Source organism: Schistocerca piceifrons, chromosome 6 (assembly GCF_021461385.2).
Source record: "Schistocerca piceifrons isolate TAMUIC-IGC-003096 chromosome 6, iqSchPice1.1, whole genome shotgun sequence".
Classification (NCBI taxonomy): Eukaryota; Metazoa; Arthropoda; class Insecta; order Orthoptera; family Acrididae; genus Schistocerca; species Schistocerca piceifrons.
This window is the reverse complement of record NC_060143.1, coordinates 324,596,895-324,617,806: the sequence shown is the minus strand read 5'-3', so window position 1 is coordinate 324,617,806 and position 20,912 is coordinate 324,596,895. Positions and strand designations below refer to the sequence as shown.

The window sequence follows — 20,912 nt, the reverse complement described above, 5'->3', positions numbered from 1 at the left end:
TAGAGGGTAGTGCGACTGCAGGGACTTATCCCTTGCACCCTTCCCGCGAGACCCACATTCCCTACTGTCCACAACCTACATTCTTAGAGTTCCTAAAAGATATTTGCCCATTCACTCATTACTCGCGCCAGTCTAAGCTGACGAGTCCCGTAAGAGTTAGGGCAAAGTCCGCATTCGCACAGAAGGAGGTCAATGGTTGGGTAGCCTGTAACTATATGAAGATGCTATCTGTTCCCGAAAGAACAGGGTCTCGATTTAATTATCATTTCATTCTAGAGTAGCTGCACGGTCATCAATGGTATCTGTTCTTTCGGGAATAGATACCATCTTCATATAGTTAAAGGCTACTCGCCCATTGACCTTCTTCTGTGCGAATGCGGACTTTGCCCTAACTCTTACGGGACTCGTCAGCTTAGTCTGGCGCGAGTAACGAGTGAAGGGGCAAATATATATTAGGAACTCTAAGAATGTAGGTTGTGGACAGTTGGGAATGTGGGTCTCGCGGGAAGCGTGCAAGGGATAAGTCACTGCAGTCGCACTATCCTCTGTGCACTCGGTGGCTCAGATGGATAGAGCGTCTGCCATGTAAACAGGAGATCCCGGGTTCGAGTCCCGGTCGGGGCACACATTTTCAGCTGTCTCCATTGATGTATATCAACAACATCTGTCGGCAGCTGAGGGTTTCGACTTAATTATCATAAGACGTACAGTGATGAGCCAAACGTAATGACCACTTACATAAAAATCACGTTGGTCCACCTGTGGGACGCAGTTTAGCAGTTATTCTGCGTCCCGTGGATTAGACAAGTACCTGATATGTTTCCAGAGATTTGTGGCACCGATGGCTAAGCACAGATGACACACTTGCCGTAATTTACGGGCGGTTGGTTTGTGGTCGCGTAGCCCGCGCGCGATAGCATCCCAGATGGGTTTCATTGGATTCAGATAAGCAGTATTTGATGGCAAAGACATCAACATGAGTTCACTATCATGCTCCTCAAATCATTGCAACACCGTTCTGGCCTTGTGACACGGGCTGTTATCCTGTTGGAAGATGCCACCACTGTTGAGAAAGACATCAAGTATAAGGGATTACAGGTGCCACCGCTGTTGAGAAAGACATCAAGTATTAGGGATTACAGGTGATCCCTAATAATGTTCACGTAGCCGTCCTGATGCCTTCGATGAACACCGCAGGTCCCATGGAAACCCAGTTGAATGTCCCCCACTACATAATACTGCTCTCATTGGCCTGCGTCCGTGGCGCGCTACATGTTTCGGGCAGCCGTTCGCCTGGATGACGGTATATCTGGACACGAACATCGACGGGATTCATAAGACCAGGTGACACGATTCCGTTGATCCGCGGTCCAGTCTCGATGATCCCGTGCCCACTGTAATCATAACTGACGATGTCGTTGTGTCAACATGGTAACACGTTGGGGTCCTCTACTGTGGAACACCATGTTCAACACTGTGCGCTGAATGGTGTGTCCCAAAATACTTGTGTTTGCGCCAGCTCTTTACTCTGTCATCAGATCTGCTTTAGAGAGCGATCTAGCCTCCTATCCCTATATTCTACGATGAGGTCTGGACGCCAAATTCTTGTCCCCGTTCTTATTCTCGGCCATAATGGCTATACTTGTGAACCGTGACTGTGTAGGATAATTATTTATTTCTATTTCTTCTACCTGTCACTTTTTTATTTTATGTTAGTCTAACATAATACAACGCGTTTCGAACATATTCTGTTCATCTTCAGGCGTTATACATACAGAGAAATGCTACTTAAAAGTAAACAGTCTTAAACTAGATTAATCTAGAACTCTTTGTCCATTGCTTGTTACTGTAACGGCTGGTGTGGCATTTGGGAGGGCGAGGAGGAGGGCAGTGGATGGCTAGAAATCAAAATTAGTGATGTCTTCTGCTGGTGTTCTTCCTTGTGGTTGACTATGTATGATATCACAGCCTGTATAGGATGCAGATAGATTTCCATCAGTGTGAAAGGCTTTTATATGACAGTAGACCACTTACGATTTCATCATCTTGCTGCTTCACTTGCATCACTGGTGTAGTGGCGGAGCTGTTTATTAACATTACATTATTGCACATTGTATTTATGATTGCCAACGTAATTCACTGCACAAATTGCTTGGACGTACATGTAAACTTTATCACACAACACAAGATGGCGGACCGACCGCCATATGTGACACGGCTGTATCAACTTGCACGACCGAGCGAACAGTGTCTGCCCTCTCCGTTACTAGTTGCGTGGGCCGTTGATGTCCTGCTTGGCGTCAGTATATCCCTCTTCAGCCCATCTATTCCATATTCAGGTGATACTCAGGGGATACCGACTAATATCGTTGGTACGCATACTTTGTAAGGCCAGGTTGAGAAATTTGGAATACACGAATATAGTCTTTGCAGAAAACTCTGGCTTCCGGGCAGTACTGCCGAGAGAAGTGGTGCAGTGATTAGTACTGGATCCACAATCAGGGCGACGGCGGTTCAGATCCCCATCTGACAGTCCACATTTAGGATATTTTCCATATATCTAATAAGTCAAATGCCAGGTGGATGTTTTGAAAAGGCACAGCAGATTTCTTTCCCCAATGTAATTTTGCTCTCCGTGTTTCGTGACCTAATTGTCAAGAGGACATTAAAACAAATGTTCCTTTTTTCTAGATCATCAACGATTTGATCTTAAGATATTTTATAAAAAAGAGAAAATACAATATCTACACTGGACAACACAATCAAAGAATCACTTTTATCACTTTTTAAAGCCTGCAATTGTCTCCCATTGCGACCCAATTTGTGTTGGTACAAAAGTGTGGCTTCGTGCAGCGTGACGTCACCCCCGAGCTGGACAACTCTCCAAACAGCATGTTCAGCAAGAATGATGTCACAATGGCACCAAATTTATCCCCAGTTCTGCCCAGCGACACAGAGGGCGTGTCAAGCGGTGGGAACGTCGTCACAGCCCCCCCCCCCCCCCCTTACCCGCACTTCATCCCTTGTTTTGGCACCTTTTCTATGGAAGTCACAACCACGACGCCCGGAGTTGGAATCACGCTGTTTTCTTTTGGGTGGTCGAGGAAAACATTTCAGACCCACCGCAGCTCAGAGTCGACACGAGAAGGGCGTCAGGAGTGGTATAAATGGCGTAAGTGAAACCACCCTTTCCTTGGGCGTTTATACCCGCACATTTCTCGGGAGAGAACGAAAGTGCGGTGAGTACCAAGAAGTTTTTCTCGACAACATTTGACACTGCTGACACCCCGAACATTTGAACCCCTCCCTAAGAACACTGTGGGGCTGCAACCACATTGAACATGGATTTCAACACCATCCAAACCAGTAAATTGTGCTTATGCTTTTGCAGGCCTCCCAGTTCTACAACGCCCTGGATGGCACTCACTCATCTTGACTGAGAATTTTAAAAATAAACGTGTGCAGGGACAACCAGTGAAGTAGTCCTCGGTGCCTGCAGGCAGGCAACCCCTGCCTGCATGCAGGCGGCTGGAACCACTTGTATTTTGCAGGTTGTCTCTGTGAAGAAATATTTTTAAGATTTTCCGTAAAGGTCGGCTTCAGCCACCGAGGGTGTTGCTGAGTTTTGGGATCTTAGAGGGATCCTTCGTTGTTTGATTCACGCATGTGTTAATGTCACCCCATGCTGTCACATCGTCACAGGAGGGCGCGAAACAGGAGGGCTGGAAATACATGGGCACCATTTTCTGCTGCAGATCACGTTCAGATTTCGTCGAATAGTCCCCAGCTATCGCGCTGCGCTCCAAATGGTGCGATCACTTTCAATGGGGATGCAGCCGTACAATGTACTTAGAGAAGGGCTGAAACCATCGGGGTGTCAGCTGTGTCAAAGATTGTCGAGGACGTCGTCCTGATACACATCGCACTGACGTCCTTTATGCCACCCCTAAGGTCTTTTCGTGCTTATCCAAAGCTGTGATGCGTCTGAAAGGTTTTCCTCGACAAGTCGTGAGAAAGTGGCGTTATTTCAGGGCTGGCCGTCGCGATTGTGACCTCCATTGCAGAGGCGTCGAAACGAGGGATGAAATACGGGTAAGAGGGACTGTGATCACCTACCACTTTCTCATTGCGTAGCACGTCCACGGTGGCGTTGGGCAGAAATGTGGTGATATTTATTTTAAATTTGACATTACTAACCCACCTTACACCGCACTTGAACTTCTGAGCTCTGTTTCCTGTCGCATTTGTCAACACCGTGCTATGTGAAGCGTTGTCGAGCGCGGGGGTGACGTCACGTCACAGGGCACTACATACGAGAGTTGGAACTTTAATAGTGGCAACTATTTATTCACAATCGATACAAAAGAGTTACATGTTTGCACCTGTTACTGTCCTTCAAAGTAGTCACCAGCATTGTGTAGAACGCGTTGCCAGCGATGTGGAAGGCGTAATATACCGTTAGCAGAGCCTTTTCTGTTGATGGTGCGAATGGAGCGGTCTAAAGCTATGGTGATTCCCGTGTACGACTATGATGTTGTTATCCTAATGCATTACGTTCCTCCACGGCAGACCGTCAAAACACAGTATTACTGTTCGTTTCTGGAACATCACCTGCGACCAGCTTTGCGAAAGAAGCGGCGACACTTTCTGTGCAACCCACCCATCATTTTGCACGACAATGCGCGGGCGGATACAGCGCAAGCTGTGGCTGCTCTGTTCTGTCGATAGGACTGGGAAATACTGTACCATCCACCATACTCCCCGGACTTACGTCCTTGTGACTTTGATCTGATTGAGTAGATGTAGGAACCACTTCGTGGCATTCGTTTCAGAACTGCCTGTTCGACAGGCAGTACACGGCTCCATTCAACACAACAGGCTCTGCTAACGGTATACAACGCCTTCCACATCGCTGGCAACGGGTTCTACACAACGCTGGTGACTACTTTGAAGGACAATAACAGGTGCAAACATGTAACTCTTTTGTATCGGTTGTGAATAAATAGTTGCCACTATTTATTTTCCAGCCCTCGTATTTGCATCATTACAGGGGGAAGCAGTAGGCACCTTTGTCCCATATTTCAAACTTACATATTGCAAAGAGAGACAATTACGGGGTTTCGGAAAAGTGATCCTTCAATCGTGTTGCGCAGTGTATATAGGGAAGGCAGAAACACGCATGCTGTTCATAGATTCCTTGAAGACTTTAGACAGAGTCCGCAGATGGCCTCTAAGGGAAGTGACATAGCTAACTTGTGTCCGACTACAATCTTTTATTTATTTATTTATATATTTATTTGAGGTAGTGGAATAAATCCGCCAAAATATTATGACCACTGCTCCTAGTGAGACTAAATGCCTCCTGGTGGCTTTGCAGCCACATGATGCAATAAGAAAAGTACACTACTGGCCATTAAAATTTCTACACCACGAAGGTGACGGGCTACACACACAAAATTTAACCGACAGGAAGAAGATGCTATGATATGCAAATGATTAGCTTTTCAAAGCATTCACACAAGGTTGGTGCCGGTGGCGACACCTACAACGTGCTGACATGAGAAAAGTTTCCAACCTATTTCTCATACACAAACAGCAGTTGACCGGCGTTGTCTGGTGGAACGTTGTTGTGATGCCTCGTGTAAGGAGGAGAAATGCGTACCATCACGTTTCCGACTTTGATAAAGGTTGGATTGTAGCCTATCGTGATTGCGGTTTATCGTATCGCGACACTGCTGCTCGCGTTAGTCGAGATCCAATGACTATTAGCACAATGTGGAATCCGTGGTTTCAGGAGCGTAATACGGAATGCCGTGCTGGATCCCAACGGCCTCGTATCATTATCAGTCGAGATGATAGGCATCTTATCCGCATGGCTGTAACGGATCGTGCAGCCACGTCTCGAACCCTGAGTCAACAGATGGGGACGTTTGCAAGACAACAACCATCTGCACGAACAGTTCGACGACGTTTGCAGCAGCATGGACTATCAGCTCGGAGACGATGGCTGCGGTTACCCTTGACGCTGCATCACAGACAGGAGCGCCTGCGATGGTGTACTCAACGACGAACCTGGGTGCACGAATGGCAAAATGACATTTTTTTGGATGAATCCAGGTGCTATTTACAGCATAATAATGGTCGCATCTGTGTTTGGCGACAGCGTGGTGAACGCACATCGGAAGCGTGTATTCGTCATCGACATACTGGCGTATCACCCGGCGTGATGGTATGGGGTGCCATTGCTTACACGTCTCGGTCACCTCTTGTTCGCACTGACGGCACTTTGAACAGTGGACGTTACATTTCAGATGTGTTACGACCCGTGGCTCTACCCTTCATTCGATCCCCACGAAGCCCTACATTTCAGTAGGATAATGCCCGACCGCATGTTGCAGGTCCTGTACGGGCATTTCTGGATACAGGAAACGTTCGACTGCTGCCCTGGCCAGCACATTCTCGAGATCTCTCACCATCTGAAAACGTCTGGTCCATGGTGCCCAAGCAACTGGCTCTTCACAATACGCTAGTCACTACTCTTGATGAACTGTGGTATCGTGTTGAAGCTTCATGGACAGCTGTACCTGTACACGCCATCCTAGCTCTGTTTGACTCAATCCCAGGCGCATCAAGGGGTGGTTGTTCTGGGTACTGATTTCTCAGGATCTATGCACCCAGATTGCGTGAAAATGTAATCACATGTCAGTTCTAGTATAATATATTAGTCCAATGAATACCCGTTTCTCATTTGCATTTCTTCTTGGTGTAGCAGTTTTAAAGGCCAGTAGTGTATGTAAGATGATTAGAGTCGAATGGAGATCCATTCTAGCGACGACACAAAACACAATCGGGGAATCTATGGACATAAGCAGCTTTGAGACTAGTAGATGACAAAGTGTCGGACGCCCCCACAGAACGTGAAAGCTGGAGAGCGGGATAAGGCGGCTATCTGTAGCAGATATGACGACAGAGTTCAATGCTGGTAGAGGCACAAGTACTCCAGAGCTCACCGTTCAGCACTCATTGTTGAACATAAGGCTCGGCAGCAAGTGAATTCTAAATGTTCCCATGTTGACTTCAACTACGATTGCATTGAGCGCAGAGCCATCGGGACTGGTCCTTGGATGAATGGGAATGTGTCGCCTGGTCGGTTGAGTAACCCAGCTTATTAATTTAGGTCAATGGTCGACCCGGGACACGCCGTCATCCAGGCATACGCTATCGGACACCAGGTCCGCGCCCACAAAACACCGATTGCTTGACCGATGCGTTGACATCTTGGGCCACATACTTCCCGAAATCTACCAAGGACTTGTCGCTTCCATGTCACACATAGCCGTTATTCTATTGTGTTTCAAAGGTGGACGCATATATCATTATGCATTCAGGAAAGATGTAGAACACTATCAACAACAAAAATTGTCTACAAGGTTGTATTTCACCAACCACTGTGTTTTATTTCTTGGCAATATTATTAGATAACAGACAAATAAATGCAAAACAAAATCTTTAACACAGAAATTGTTGCATGTAGTTTTATTTGCATCCTTATGTATACAGACCATGACTGTCATATCACAACAGAAACAACATCTACAACGTAAACCTCACACATTACATAACAGCATCGTCGATGCCGTCGATTTATATATGAACGTTAGGCATCCGCCTGTTTTCCTTCAAAAAGTTTATGGCTACTCCTCCCTTTTCCTGTTCCACTTGCGAATATTCCTGACAAGAATGGTTGCTGGTAAGTCCCCATGAGTTAGATCCTCTCTCATTTTTTCCTTCAAGGTCTTTTCATGATATAATCGTAAGAGGAAGCAATGTATTGGTTGACTCATGTGAAGAGTAACTGAACAATCCTGAAATTTGCTACATTTTTTTGCTATAATCTCGTCAAAATGTTTGAAATAGATTGAAAAATATGACACACACAAGATTAAAAATCAGAAAATAATTATTCAAATAATAATTTTTTTAATATATCGCGTTTTTAAAACGGTCTAAAAAGTAGAATATAATTTATCCTGTCTCCAGACAGATTCCTAACCCCATACAGACAGTCGTGAAAATTTCTGCCTGTGAATCTTTAATAGTTAAGGGAATACTTGTAAAACTTAAAACGAAAAACTTGGGGTGCATACAATACATAACTCATGCATGAAAAGCTTCACTGCCTTGCTATTATCTATTGCAAGCGCCCCACATTCTTCGTTTGCAATTCTGAAAGTATATTCTATTAAAAATTCACAAATACAAATTTGCAATACTATCTGTATAGCGTTATGAATCTGAATGTGGCTAAGAGAAATTACTTCATGCTTTTTAGTCCGTTTTAAAAATGTGTTATATTAAAAAGTGTTTTATTTAACTCATTCTTCATCCAATTCTCACCTCCGAGAACCGATGATATGAACATAGTTTTATAAAATTTGACTTTTGTATCTTCTTGGGTTTTGTAGTTAAGTGTTTATTTATCGTCCCACATATTACGAGGAATTTTTGTTACATTTCTACTCTATCATTATCATAATCATAACTTACATCATAGCCCAGATATTTATACTGCGACATCCGTTCAATTATTTCGTTGTTAATTACTGTCTTCGACCGAAATGGGAGTTTATTTTGAAAAGCTGCAACTACCGTTTATTTTTTGTAACGCAAGTTATGGAATTTACAGAAGAGTGTATCATATAAATTCTCCGAGATACCTAAGGCTGTGAAAACGTGTAATCTCAGAATTACATAAAGTTACAAAACACGTAAGCCTAGAATTTATTTATCACCATTACGACGCAGACCATCCTCAGACTATCATAGACTATAACAACCGCAACTCTGCTGGTGAAACTCTGAAAATAACACAAGCTAAAAGAAGAAAAGTTGAATAGTTGTATTTCCCAAAATAATACCTGCAGTAAGCTGCCTTGTGGTTTGGCACGTTCCATATCGTAACGGTTACCGTGAGATTGATCAATGGAACACGTAACTAACTAAACAAACAAGAAGGAAGAAGAAATTATGGTACAGTATTCAGAAGAGGGAACCAATAGTGGTAAAACTGAAGCCACGAAAGACCGTGTAGCCCTCTGGTTCACTGGAAAATGTTTTATTCTTTTTAAACCTAAAATCTGTTTCTTAGCTTTTTCAGTTTTTTCCGGCTTCGGAGCGAAACTTAGTATGTAGACATTCCCGTGTCGCCCATTAGGAGAGAAGAAATCAAACAACAACAAAGGAAATTTTAATAAAAGAAACAAGGAACTATATCAAATAATCAGTGACTTTTTGCTTTACTTTAGTATTTACGGCACTGTTTTTCCTACTTCTCCTAATGACAAAGAAAGGTTTTTTTCATCTGACGACCAGTGCGGAGCTTGTAGCTGCACTACAATTCTATAGACACGGCCAAATCGTTGGAACAAATTCCAATTTAAGCTGAAAGACACCTAACATAGTACTTGATATGTATACTTCTGGGATTATTTTCTCGACAACAGTTGGCAAAATTGAATAATAAATGAAAGAAAATGTGCAAGTATTCGTCAGATGAATTTTGCCGCTAAGTCTGACTGTCGTTTATTCATAATGTTTGTGTTTTTGTTATTTGATACTCCAGTTCATTAAATTACTATGCGTAATACATTTCAAGAAAAAGGTATTCGAATAGTTGTATCTATTTTCTTGTTTGAGGAGACAACAGTGTCCCATAACATTGTGACTGAAGTTACAAGAAAGAACTGTGACCTCTCTCAGAGAAAAATACCCATTTTAAAAACTTTACTTGCTGAAAAGAGTTATACACAAGAAGCAATAGCCCAAAAATTAGTTATTTGACAAGATCAATGAACCGAATTAGAAAGCTTGAAAATTGTGTCCAAATAAACGCTGAGCGTCTAGCAAACAAATGTGAACGCCTAGAACAGCGAGAAATTTTAAGAATTTCATACTCAGTAATTGAAAACTTACAAGTACTGACGTAGGATTTGTATTAACATGTCTCCCAGCTGTTCAACATAGGTTTGAAATATTACGGCTTCCAACATTTCCAGGAGACGTCGGTGGACCAAGAGGTGTGAAAACTGGTCATCTCAATAGAAGAAGAAGATATGTAATATTTCAGAGGTATAAATCATAACTTGCTAACTTCCACGAGCTACTTTTTTGAGTACCCAAAGTACAAATATTCTTGCCATTGTTTTCAGTACTGTAAAGCACCAGTCATTAGTGTACTGTTTTATTGCTCCTGTCAGATATGTTTCATTGACGAACATATGTTCTAAATTAGAGAATAGATCGACGAAGATATGAGATGAAGTGAGCGAAGGCCACCATGGTCGACTGCATATAGCAAACCGTGTAAGATACTACGACTATGATGGTGCGGAGTATGGTAGCATGGCATGGTCATTGAGAAATACACACCGTTGAAGAGACTGTCAGATACGATCAGAACTTAAAACTCTTGAAAACTTCTTGATGCCGAAAATGGACCAGAGATATATGGAAGAATACTGCATCTTTATTCAGGATTATGTTGTTTGCAAGCTAGAAAAAAGTTGTGGATTTTTTCACCCGAAGAGCAAAGATGTACTTGACTGGCCTGGAAATATCCAGGAAACTGTTACAATTCAAGATTTGTGTGGGTATTTGTCGAGAAAAAGTTGAGAAAGACCACAATAACACCATCAAATGAGCTCTCTTCTAAGGCTCATCAAACCTGGTTTAAGGACGATGACGTCAGAACACATATCAAGTCCTAATAAAAGGGGCGCGGAGGTGTATCATCCCTCATCCTGTCTAAAGACTGGCGTAAAAAGTATTGAAACACAGATATTTAAAACTGGTTTGTGTAATACATGATTGAGTCAATAAATTATGAAAATGAAACTTCGTTCTAATGATTTGGCCACGTCTGTACAAATCAGGCTTACCTACGTCAGAATTCAAAGAGTGAGCCCTTTAATCGTTCATTACACTAACGTACTTCATTCCTGTTAAAGCGCTGGCCGCCATTTACATAACTGATAATGAATTGTGTAGCTCAGTGTTCCCGTATCTGTCCGCCCTACTACTTTTTTTCTTTTCTATAATAATTTCTGCATGACAATATGTTTCGCTAAATTAGTACGAATGCCATTCGCGCTGGAATTTTTATAATACTTTTGATACAGGATTCCAATTAAGAGACAGCAGAACAGTATACAACCGACACCGATTTTAAAAATCGTTCATCACCGCTCAGATTGATGTAACAGATAATAAACGTGCAATACAACACCAAATCTCTCTCTGCGGTGATTAAAATTTTGCCACTATACGTCACTCGGATGTAAGCTCCGCTTTAAACGCTAGTACTATCTGACAGGAGAGAATTATTGTTATTCTGTTTCAGTTATACCAACGCATTTCTCCACCTAACACAATTTTATTCAGCATATTCGACAGCGAGACACAATATCACAAGTAGAGGGACAATATTAGACTGAAACCCAGATTTTTCATAATTTGAATGTATTTACGATAGAAGAAATAAATAAAATACAAGCTTTCCGCCTATTTCGAAGTAATAAATCTAGCCAGCATGTTTAGTATTTTTATGCTTCCGTACGACACTCGGTAAAAACAGAAACCTTACAGGACCATTTTATTGTCCCTCTGACTGTCTGTGCATCCAACTGTTCGAAACCCATTTTATCGGGAACGGGAAGACGTATCGAGTTGAAATTTATATCTCATACTAAGGTCTGCGGCCTCTTTGCGGTGTAGTAAATGTAAATAATCAAAAAATACGGCAATTTACGTCATATACGCTGATGGAGAAAGAAATCGCAACACGAAGATGGAGTTAGGAGAAACAGAAGCAAGTTGGTAGGCGAATTTCTATATCTGAAACATGATGACCATTCAGATTTCGTGCCAGTCGCATGAGAGTGGCGTTAATAGCGCTATTACGAGGATGAAAATTAGATTTGCTTTAAGTAAACGCTTTAACGGTCAGGAGCGTTAGCTACCTTTCAGGTTGGACGTGGTGAGTCGATGTTAGTCAAGAATTCTTTTAAGACGACAAAGACACCATTACCAACATCTCACTGAGTTTGAGCGAGGTCATGCAATAGGACTACGAGAAGCTGGATGTTCCTTCTGCGTTATTCGAGAAAGACTAACGTCGATCAGTTGTAGAATTTTGGAACACGTATTATGTCCGAGTATAATAACTTTTCTGGAGACTAGAAATCTACTCTGTAGGAATCAGCATGAGTTTAGAAAAAGACGGTCGTGTGAAACCAAGCTCGCGCTATTCGTCCACGAGACTCAGAGGGCCATAGACAAGCTTTCCCAGGTAGATGCCGTGTTTCTTGACTTCCACAAGGCGTTCAATACAGTTCCCCACAGTCGTTTAATGAACAAAGTAAGAGCATATGGACTATCAGACCAATTGTGTGATTGGATTGAAGAGTTCCTAGATAACAGAACGCAGCATGTCATTCTCAGTGGAGAGAAGTCTTCCGAAGTAAGAGTCATTTCAGGTGTGTCGCAGGGGAGTGTCGTAGGAGCGTTGCTATTCGCAATATACATAAATGACCTTGCGGATAACATCGGAAGTTCACTGAGACTTTTTGTGGATGATGCTGTAGTATATCGAGAGGTTGTAACAATGGAAAATTGTACTGAAATGCAGGAGGATCAGCAACGAATTGACGCATGGTGCAGGGAATGGCAATTGAATCTCAATGTAGACAAGTGTAATGTGCTGCGAATACATAGAAAGAAAGATCCCTTATGATTTAGCTACAATATAGCAGGTCAGCAACTGGAAGCAGTTAATTCCATAAAGCATCTGGGGGTAGGCATTAGGAGTGATTTAAAAGGGAATGATCATATGAAGTTGATCGTCGGTAAAGCAGATGCCAGACTGAGATTCATTAGAAGAATTCTAAGGAAATGCAATCCGAAAGCAAAGGAAGTAGGTTACAGTACACTCGTCCGCCCACTGCTTGAATATTGCTCACCAGTGTGTGATCCGTACCAGATAGGGTTGATAGAAGAGTTAGAGAAGATCCAACGGAGAGAAGCGCGCTTCGTTACAGGACCATGTAGTAATCGCGATAGCGTTACGGAGATGGCAGATAAACTCCAGTGGAAGACTCTGCAGGAGAGACGCTCAGTAGCTCGGTACGGGCTTTTGTTGAAGTTTCGAGACCATACCTTCACCGAGGAGTCAAGCACCATATTGCTCCCTCCTACGTATATCTCGCGAAGAGACCATGAGGATAAAATCCGAGAAATTAAAGCCCACACAGAGGCATACCGACAGTCTTTGTTTCCACGAACAATACGGGACTGGAATAGAAGGGAGAACCGATAGAGGTACTCAAAGTACCCTCCGCCACACACCGTCGGGTGGTTTGCGGAGTATGGATGTAGATGTACAACGTAGGCACTAAATGTGACTGCCGACAGCAGTAGCCACGAGAATCTACGGTCGCAAGACGACGGATGATCACGTGGTACTGCCGAGGAGGAAGACCATCTTGTTCGGCATATGTCTCTGGCGCATCACACAACACCTACAACAGCAATGTGAGCAGCAGTTGGCACCATAGTGACACAACGAACTGTTGCAAATCCGTTACTGCAAGGAAAGCTCCGAACCAGATGCTTTGTAGCGCGCATTCTATTGTATCAGACCATCTCCATTTGACTTCAGTGGTGTCAGAGCTGAGATCTGTTCTGTGCTTTTTTTTTTTTTGGCGCGGGATTTGCCGAGCGGTCTTAGGCGCTGCAGTCATGGACTGTGCGGCTGGTCCCGACGGAGGTTCGAGTCCTCCCTCGAGCATGGGTGTGTGTGTTTGTCCTTAGCGTAATTTAGGTTAAGTAGTGTGTAAGCTTAGGGACTAATGATGTTAGCAGTCCCATAAGATTTCACACACATTTGAACATTTTTTTGTTCTGTTTTCTGATGAAAGCTGGTGCCAGTGATTGCCACATTTTGGTTAGAAGGAGACCAGTCGAGGGCCTGCAACAAGCCTGTCTGCATGATAGGCACAGTGGACCTGCACTTAGAATTATGGTCTGGGGTGCGACTTCGTATGACATCACTCTCATGGTTATCCACGCACCCTGAGTGCAAACCTGTGCTTCAGTCTGGTGATTCGACAAGTTGTGGTGCCATTCTTGAACAGCACTCCAGGTAGTGTTTGCCCACAAGATAACATGTAATGCTGTTGTAACCCAGCATGCTCTATAGAGGACCGACATGTTGCCTTGGCCTGCTCGATCACCAGATATGTCTCTTATCCAGCACTTATGACTATGGGACATCATCGGACAACAACTGCAGCGTCATCCACAACCATCATTAATCGCCCCTGTATTGTCCAACGAAGTGCGACAAGCACAGAACTCAATCCCCCAAACCGAGCGAGGTGGCCGAGTGGTTAGCACACTGGACTCGCATTCGGGAGGACGACGGTTCAATCCCGCGTCCGGCCGTCCTGATTTAGGTTTTCGTGATTTCCCTCAATCGCTCCAGGCAAATGCCGGGATGGTTCCTTTGAAAGGGCACGGCTGACTTCCTTCCCCATCCTTCCCTAATCCGATGAGACCGATGACCTCGCAGTTTGGTCTCTTCCCCCAAACAACCAACCAACCAATCAATCCCCCAAACTTATATCCGGCAATTGTACAGCACAGTTCATGGACGTTTCCATGCTTGCACTCAACATTCTGGCAGTTACACCGGTTATTAATGTACCAGCAGCTCACGTTTGTAATGGCTTATCTCGCATTTACGTTTATCTGTGATCTTGTGATGTTAATTACTTGACTATGTTACCTGCACAAGTGTATTCCCGAAATTACTTTACTCTACAGTAATTATTTTTTTCTGTTGCGATTTTTTTCTGTGAGCGGATTTTGATTCTCACAGATTCACTCATCAAAGCATATAGGGTACTTCCCGTTGGTCTAGAATCATAAAATTTCGCAAGAAGCGAGGTTTCACAGTACACTGCAGCGTCATCCACAACCATCATTAATCGTTCCTGTATTGTCCAACGAAGTGCGACAAGCACAGAACTCAATCCCCCAAACTTACATCCGGCACCTGTACAGCACGATTCATGCATGTTTCCATGCTTGCATTCAACATTCTGGCAGGTACATGGGTTATTAATGTACCAGCAGCTCACGTTTCTAATGGCTTATCTCGCATTTACGTTTACCTGTGATCTTGCCATGTTATTTACTTAAATATGTTACCTGCACAAGTGTATTCCGGAAATTACTTTACTCTAAATTATTTTTTAATGTTGCGATTTTTTCCCGTAAGCGGATTTTGATTCTCACAAATTCACTCATCAAAGCCTATAGGGTACTTCCCGTTGGTCTAGAATCATAAAATTTCACAAGAAGTGAGATTTCGCAGTACACCTAACATAAAAAATTCGAAAATCGTTAATATGTAATTATATAACATGAAAAAAATAATTTTCACTGTCGTTCTCGAAGGTTTTGGAATTCCGGAACCGATATCTTGGCAGTATTGATATCGATAACAGGCAAAATACGTCAAGATTCTTGATTCCCAGAATCCATGAACTGTCTATATACATAATTAAGTTTGTATGAAAGCGTCATGTCTGTTCAGACATGTCCGAAAAATTAGCCAATACGCGAAATCTGCAGCTGTGACACAAATTATGTAAACTAGAGGTGAACGGGTCAAAAGAGAACGGAAAGCAAGAAAACTAATGATATCACCTGCATCGGAACTTTATGCGCAGTCAGCGGCGACCGGTGAAAATGTCTGGCTAATCGGGACTCGAACCCTGAATCTCCTTGTTCCTGGGGATTGGCGTGGACCACTGCGTCAATCTAACGCATTATTTGTCGCAAATGCTCCCCGGCCGACCCAGTTCCCACCTACCTACACTTATCCCCAGCCCCCCCCCCCCCCTCCCAATGTCCTATGACCTCCATACTCAATAACACTATATTTCCGCCGGAGGCCGAGCGTTGTTGTGCATCCACATTTAACTGTTACCCCTCGATGGGCAATGGATCTACATCCTTGAGTGCAATTTGCTGGATGTACTCAGGAAGTCTTTCGAAGTCCCTCGCAGAAATATTGAGCCAGGCTGCTCGTACAGCCGTCTATAGTTTCGAAACTGTTGCTGGTGCAGAGTTTTGAGCACGAACTAACCTCTCGACTATATTCCATAAATGTTCATGACGGGCGATCTGTGTGGCTGTGCTTCAAACCAGTCGTGAACAGCCTGTGGCCTGGTGGCGTGATGCATATTCGTCCGTAAATATTCCATCGTTGTTTGGTCTCCAAGTAGCCGATCATAACCATTTACAGTGAATAATTAGTTCAGTGGGACCAGAGCATCCAGTCTATTTCAAGTAAACACAGCCCACACCATTATCGAGCCAGCACCATTTTCCACAGTGCAATTTTGACAGCTTTGGTCCGTTGCTTCGTGGGGTCTGTGCCACACTCGAACCCCACCATCAGCTCTTACCAGCTGAAATCGGGATTCATCTGACCAGGACACGGTTCTGCAGTTGTCTAGGGCACAAACGACATGGTCGCGAGGGTCCAAGAGAGGCGCTGCAGGCGATGTCGTGCTGTTAGCAAAGGTACTCTCGTCGGTCGTCTGCTGCCATAGCTGATTAACGTGAATTTTTGCCACACTGTCCTAGCGGATACGTTCGGCGTACAACCCACATTGATTTCTGCGGTTATTTTGCGCAGTGTTGCTTGTCTGTTAGCACTGACAATTCAATGCAAACGTCGCTGTGTCGGTTGTTAAGTGAAAGCCACCGGCCACTGCGTTGTCCCTGAAGACAGGTAATGCCTGAAATATGGTATCCTCGCCACGCTCTTGACGCTCTGGATATCGGAATATTGAATTTCCTAAGGTTTTCCGAAACGGAATGTCACATGTGTCTAACTCTAGCTATCATTCTGCGTTCAAAGTATGTTAATTACCGTCGGAAACCTTTTCACATAAACACCTGAGTACAAATGACACTCCGCCAATGTACTGGCCTTTTTTACACGTGTACACGATACTACAGCCATCTATATATGTGCATATTGCTACCCCATGACTTTTGTCACTTCAGACTATATTATGTAAGCGCGAAGTATCATTAGAGACAATACCTTTAGTACATTATATTAGAAAATTCGATGAAAATTTAACTGAATTAACGAATAACTTCTACTAGTATGTATCTGAGATCGTTGTACAGCATTATTCAGTGTTTCTCAACCACCAGTTCACTGTTGAAGCCATCGACGTGTCCAGAATCTTTTTCGTGATTTTCTCCGCTCTTCTTCGACAATCGCTACCAGAGGTAACACAGCTGTCTTCGGTGCGTCCATTTTCGTAATGTATCTTTGTGGTTTGCGAGCCAAATAAGGTCGACTACGGACGCTGTAGAGCGCTTAGAGCGCAAATCACGTTAACCAACTCGTCCCATGTGCCGACTTCGCTGCCCCACGTATGATTGGCTGTCACGTATGAACGTTAGCTGCCTCGTCCCGTGTGAGGACGTCTTAAGACAGGGTGCCAAATGCACTGATGTGTCAAGTGATCCGGCGTTTGACACAAGGCACAAATATAGCTTGTAACTTCAGACGGAACAAAAGCGCTGCGCGGTGTGGCCGCGCGGTTTGAGCCGCCATGTCACGGATTGCGCGACACCTCCCGCCGGTGGTTCGAGTCCTCCCTCGGTCATGGGTGTGTGTGTTGTTTAAGTGTGTAAGTCTAGTGACCTCAGTTGTTTGGTCCCTTAGGAACTCACACACATTTGAACAACAAAAGCATTTTAGTGGAGCAGAGCCTACTGACACGCCACATAATTGATTCGTATGGAAAATCGTTACGGGAAGTGGCAACAAAACGTCTATTCACGTTGGTGTCTAGAATGCATGAGACTGGCGATATACCATCTCACTTTCGGAAAAATATCATCCACGAGATTCTCAAGACTGCGAGAGCCGACAAGTGCGAGAACTATCGCACAATCGGGCTAACAGCTCCTGCGTCCCTGTTGCTGATCAGAATTATATACAGAAGAATGGAAAAGGAAATTGAGTATGTCTAAGATGACGATCAGTCTGGCTCTAGGAAAGGTAAAACATCAGGCAAGCTGGTCTGACGTTGCAGTTGATGGTGGAAGCAACACTAAAGAAAAATCAAGACACGTTCATCGGTTTTGTCTACTTGGAAAAGGCATTCGACAATGTAAAATGATGCAAGATGTTGGAAACCCGAGAAAGCCGGCCCGAGTGGCCGAGTGGTTCTAGGCGTTACAGTCTGGAACCGCGCGACCGCTACGGTCGCAGGTTCGAATCCTGCCTCGGGCATGGATGTGTGTGATGTCCTTAGGATAGTTAGGTTTAAGTAGTTCTAAGTTCTAGGGGACTGATGACCTCAGAAGGTAAGTCCCATAGTGCTCAGAGCCAAATCCGAGGAAAATAGGAGTAGCTATAAGGAAAGACGGGCACTACACAATATGTACAAGAACCAAGAGGGAACAATAAGAGTGGAAAACTATGAACGAAGTGCTCGGATTAAGAAAGGTGTAAGACTGGTATGTAATCTTTCACCCGTAGTGTTCATACTGAACATCGAAGGTGCAATGAGGGAGATAAAATAAAGGTTCAAAAGTGGAATTAAAATTCAAGGTGAAAGGATATCAATAATATGAATCGCTGATGACATTGCTATCCTCAGTGATAGTTAAGTGAATTACAGGATTAGTTGAACGGAATGAAGTCCAATGAGCACAGAATATGGACTGAATGGCGGAACTAATGAGAACTAGCATAAATGAGAACAGCGACAAAATGAACATCAGAATTGGAGATCACGAAGTAGACAACGTTAAGGAATTCTGCTACCTGGGCAGAAAAATAACCTATGACTGACGGAACAAGGGGGTTATAGAAAGTCGACTAGCACTGGCAAAAACGTCATTCCTGACCATGAGAAGTCTACTGGTATAAACATAGGCCTTCATTTGGGGAGGAAATTTCTGAGAATGTACGTTCAGCATTGTATGGTAGTGAAACATAGACTGTGTGAAAACCGGAACAGAAGAGATTCGAAGCATTTGAGATGCGGTGCTACAGAATAATCTTGAAAATTAGGTGCACTGATAAGGTAAGGAATGAGAAGGTTCTCCACAGAATCGGAGAGGGAAGGAATGTATGGAAAACACTGACAAGAAGAAGGGGCGGATTGGTAGGTTATCAGCGAAGACATCAGGGAATAACTTCTATGGTACGAGATGGAGCTGTAGAGAGTAAAAACTTTAGAGGAAGACAGAGACTGGAATACATCTAGCAAATAAATGAGGATATAGGCTGCACGTTCTACGCTGTGTTGAAGATGAGGGCACAGAATAGGAAATCATGGTGGGCCCATCAAGCCAATCAGAAGGCTGAAGACCCAAAAAATAGCGAATTTTGTACCGCAGGAACAACAAGGGCGAGCTGAAGAGTAATGCCTTCGAATCTTTTACGTGAAATCTATTAAATATTTTAAATAAGACATATGTCAGCAACATTCTACATTTTTGTTTTTCATGCCTACATATTTGCAGCACTCTACCACTGGAGGGCTCCGAATTGTAGCGTGCAACACGACGGTGTGCGACGTAATTATGTAGGTGCGTGAGAAGTAGCGTGGAGTTTCGAATTCGAAGAGTTTGTCCACACACGGCTCACCCTCGTCATTAACGTGGCAATGCCAGACCACACACGAACGCTGCGACTATCCGACACCTTGGGTGCTCCGTCGTCGAATCATCCTCCATACAGCAACCGGCTTGGTCCCATCCGGTTTTCATCTTTTTCCAAAACTTAAAGAACACCTTCGGGGACTTCACTTTCATAGTGATGAAGCGGTACAAGCAGAGATGAGGTTGTCATTCCGTCAACAAAGTCAAACGGTCTGTAGTGATGGTATCAATAAACCGGTTTCTCCTTGGGAAAAATGTGTTTGTCGCCAGGGTGGCTATATTGAAAAATAAATACGTAGACATGAAGAATAAAGATGTAGACTGTTAATAATATTTGTTCTATTTAAAGAACTTTAAGAATTTTAACATAAACACGTCGGAGATTTTTTTTTTTTTTTTCAGCACGTCCTCGTACTAATAGTCAGTGTTTATAAAATGATTTGCGCAGTTAACTTTAAACGTGATTTCAAAACTTATATTAACAATTGCGTTCTTTTGGAGGCTTATATACATTACTGGCCACTAAAATTGCTACACCAAGAAGAAATGCAGATGATACACGGGTATTCATTGGACAAATATATTATACTAGAACTGACATGTGATTACATTTTCACTCAATTTGGGTGCATAGATCCTGAGAAATCAGTACCCAGAACAACCACTTCTGGCCATAATAACGGTCTTGATACGCCTGGGCATTGAGTCAAACAGAGCTTGAATGGCGAGTACAGGTACATCTGTCCATGCAGCTTCAACACGATACCACAGTTCATCAAGAGTAGTGACTGGCATGTTGTGACGAACCAGATGTTTTCAGATGGTGAGATCCGGAGAATGTGCTGGCCAGGGCAGCAGTCGAACATTTTGTGTAACCAGAAAGGCCCGTACAGGACCTGCAACATGCGGTCGTGCATTATCCTGCTGAAATGTAGGATTTCGCAGGGATCGAATGAAGGGTAGAGTCACGGGTAGTAACACATCTGAAATGTAACGTCCACTGTTCAAACTGCCGTCAATGCGAACAAGAGGTGACCGAGACGTGTAACCAATGGCACCCCATACCATCACGCCGCATGATACGCCAGTATGGTGATGACGAATACACGCTTCCAATGTGCGTTCACCGCGATGACGCGAAACAC

The 20,912-nt window shown here is 43.6% G+C and overlaps 1 protein-coding gene and 1 non-coding gene across 2 annotated transcripts in view; both read left to right on the top strand.

Moving 5' to 3' along the window:
* LOC124802913 (prolyl endopeptidase FAP-like) overlaps window positions 1-20,912 on the top strand; it is a 760,857-nt gene that overhangs the window by 487,608 nt on the left and 252,337 nt on the right. The window lies entirely within an intron of this gene.
* Trnas-gga lies at window positions 18,305-18,388 on the top strand. Its single transcript is given in 2 exon segments — window positions 18,305-18,344; window positions 18,354-18,388. It is a non-coding gene; the product is annotated as a tRNA-Ser (tRNA).